This window comes from Eumetopias jubatus, unplaced genomic scaffold (assembly GCF_037043125.1).
Source record: "Eumetopias jubatus isolate StellerSeaLion01/CBP00866 unplaced genomic scaffold, mEumJub1_p1.0 scaffold_8, whole genome shotgun sequence".
Taxonomy (NCBI): Eukaryota; Metazoa; Chordata; class Mammalia; order Carnivora; family Otariidae; genus Eumetopias; species Eumetopias jubatus.
In genome coordinates, this window is record NW_028274814.1 from 31,056,106 (window position 1) to 31,059,562 (window position 3,457).

The following is a 3,457-nucleotide window of genomic DNA, read 5'->3' on the forward strand; positions in this document are numbered from 1 at the left end:
TTCTTAAGAAACAAAACTGAAAAGATACAGCTAAAACTTTACATGACCCTTTTCCTCCCCATCTGCCCCAGAATTAACCACTCTTGGAAATTCTACTTATCGCTTTCCTTTATCCGCATCTGTGTTTCTAGCACATAGCTATGCATCCATAAATAATACACACTGCAGTGCTTTTTTTTAAATGTATATGTATTTTTTTTATCTTGTTTATATCTTTTCGTGACTTTGTTTTCTCCTCTGTACTTTATAATTGGGAGATTTAGCTCTGCAAATATAGGTTCAGTTCATTCATTGTAGCGGCTATATGAAATGCCACTGCATGAATAAACCGTGTTATGTATTCACCTTCTAAGTGACAGTTAAATTGTTTCCACTTTTCCTCTCTTTCAAACCCTGCTACAAACAGTCTGTATACCTCAACTAGTGAACAGGTAGGAGTCTATTCTCTAGGGTCCAGGATTAACCTGAAGAATGGCTGGTTTAGAATATATGTATTTCAGCTTTACCAGGTATTGCAAAATTGCTATCTGAAGCTATTGTACCAATTTACGCTCTCTCAAACAATGTACAATCTTACTTCCTCCATCTGTGCCCAGTTGTTGTTATCAGACATTCATCTGTACCGGTAGTTGGGGTATTTAATTGTATTCTATTATTGGCTTATTTATATTTCTCTGACGGCTACTGAAACCAATCACCTTTTATAAGCTTATAAGCAATTCCACTTCTTTTCTGTGACTCTTTTTGTCTATTTTCCTACTTTTTAATAGTTTCTTTTTCTATGTATTTGTAGGAATCCAATATATCCTGTATAATGATCTTTCCTTTTTTATATAGACTAGACATCTTTTTCTAATGTGTGTTTTATTTTATTTAGTTGGTGATTTTATTTTTCATTGATATGGTTTAAATTTTAATAAAATCAAACTTAGTCAGTCTTTTGTTTTCCTCCATATTGTTTGCTTTCTAAGATTTACCTGAGGGAAAATTCTCCTTCCCCAAATGTAACAAAGATGTTTTCCTACTTTTGTTTCAAAATCATTACAGTTTTTATGTATTGAGGCCTTCCGGTTATTTGGACTTTATGTCTCTAGGTAGTGAGGTAGGGATCTAACCTAACATGCATTTAGGATGAATAGCCAGCTCTGCTCGGACAGTTTGTAAATGGTCCCTCTTCAGCTTCTAACACATATTCATATATCTCAGGCTTTATTGTGTGTGGAGTCCCAATGTTCTGACAAGTCCCCCTCAGGGTTTGCGTTTCTATTCCATTGGTCTATTTTTCCATCCCTCTACCAGGTTTCTTTTCCACAGTATTTTACTAAGTAACAATATATTGTAATAGGAGTCTCCCATTGGTGGTCTTGACAGTGTCCTCAGTTGTGTATTTCTATTTGTTTGTTAGAGAAGCAGTGTCCTGAAGACTTCAGACCCTTGCTCTCACACTGACTGCTTGATCTTGGCCAAGTTGCTTAACCAATCAGTTCCTCCAGAGCGCCATTTTGAACGTGCGGCTACCCGGGCCGTGAGTCCTACCAGGCAAGGCAGCGGGCTAGGCGAGCTAGCTGTCTTCTCTTTGTCCTTCTATATTCCGTTTCTCTAGGTATATACAGAGATACGGTATAGCTCTAGGACTATATCCGGTATCTGAAGTGAACTCCCTAAGATGATGTTAAGAGGAAACCTGAAGCAAGTACGCATTGAGAAAAACCCGGCCCGCCTTCGAGCTCTTGAGTCCGCGGCAGGCGAGAGCGAGCCGGCGGCCACCATGGCCCTCGCGCTGGCGGGGGAGCCGGCGCCACCTGCCCCCGTGCCCCCGCAGGACCACCCCGATGAAGAGATGGGATTCACCATTGACATCAAGAACTTCCTCAAGCCGGGCGAAAAGACGTACACGCAACGCTGTCGCCTCTTCGTGGGGAACCTGCCCACAGACATCACGGAGGAGGACTTCAAGAGGCTCTTCCAGCGCTACGGCGACCCCAGCGAGGTCTTCATCAATCGAGACCGTGGCTTTGGCTTCATCCGTTTGGAATCCAGAACACTGGCTGAAATTGCAAAAGCAGAGCTGGATGGCACCATTTTGAAGAGCAGACCTCTCCAAATTCGTTTTGCTACACATGGAGCAGCCCTAACTGTCAAGAACCTTTCACCGGTTGTTTCCAGTGAGCTGCTAGAGCAAGCATTTTCCCAGTTTGGTCCTGTAGAGAAAGCCGTTGTGGCTGTGGATGATCATGGTAGAGCTACAGGAAAAGGTTTTGTAGAATTTGCGGCAAAACCTCCTGCACGAAAGGCTCTGGAAAGATGTGGTGATGGGGCATTCTTGCTAACAACGACCCCTCGTCCAGTCATTGTGGAGCCTATGGAGCAGTTTGATGATGAAGATGGCTTGCCGGAGAAACTAATGCAGAAAACCCAACAATATCATAAGGAAAGAGAACAGCCGCCACGTTTTGCTCAGCCTGGGACCTTTGAATTTGAGTATGCATCTCGATGGAAGGCTCTTGACGAAATGGAAAAGCAGCAGCGTGAGCAGGTTGATAGAAACATCAAAGAAGCCAAAGAGAAACTGGAAGCAGAAATGGAAGCAGCTAGGCATGAACACCAATTAATGTTAATGAGGCAAGATCTCATGAGGCATCAAGAAGAACTCAGACGCTTGGAAGAACTCAGAAACCAAGAATTACAAAAACGGAAGCAAATACAACTGAGACATGAGGAAGAGCATTGACGCCATGAGGAAGAAATGATCCGACACAGAGAACAGGAGGAACTGAGGTGACAGCAAGAGGGCTTTAAGCCAAACTATATGGAAAATAGAGAACAGGAAATGAGAATGGGTGATATGGGTCCCCGTGGAGCAATAAACATGGGAGATGCATTTAGCCCAGCACCCGCTGGTAACCAAGGTCCTCCTCCAATGATGGGTATGGATATGAACAACAGAGGAACTATACCTGGCCCACCAATGGGCCCTGGTCCTGCCAGGGGACCAGAAGGAGCTGCAAATATGGGAACTCCAATGATGCCAGATAATGGAGCAGTGCACAATGATAGATTTCCTCAAGGACCATCATCTCAGATGGGATCACCTATGGGGAGTAGAACAGGTTCTGACGCCCCTCAAGCACCAATGAGTGGTGTAGGTCCTGTTAGTGGTGGTCCTGGTGGTTTTGGTAGAGGAAGCCAAGGGGGCAACTTTGAAGGCCCTAATAAGCATCGTAGATATTAAACATTCTTTCATTCCTGGCTACTTAGGGAAAAAAACCTCAGTGGTATGCCTTTACACTTTTACTTGTTACCTGGAAGAAATGGTTTTATTGTTAATGTATGTAAACTTTAAAGTTTTTTTTTTTGGTAAAACGAGGTTTTTGTATTTTTCTTTATTCATACATAAGCTTTGTAGATTAGAATGGTAATGGTGATGCTCATCATTGTGAATGTTAAAATGTGTTTG

The 3,457-nt window shown here is 42.7% G+C and overlaps 1 pseudogene; it reads left to right on the forward strand.

The window, feature by feature from the left end:
* Positions 1-1,666: 1,666 nt before the first annotated feature.
* Positions 1,667-3,237, forward strand: LOC114217742 (paraspeckle component 1 pseudogene; annotated as a pseudogene).
* The last annotated feature ends 220 nt before the right edge of the window (positions 3,238-3,457 follow it).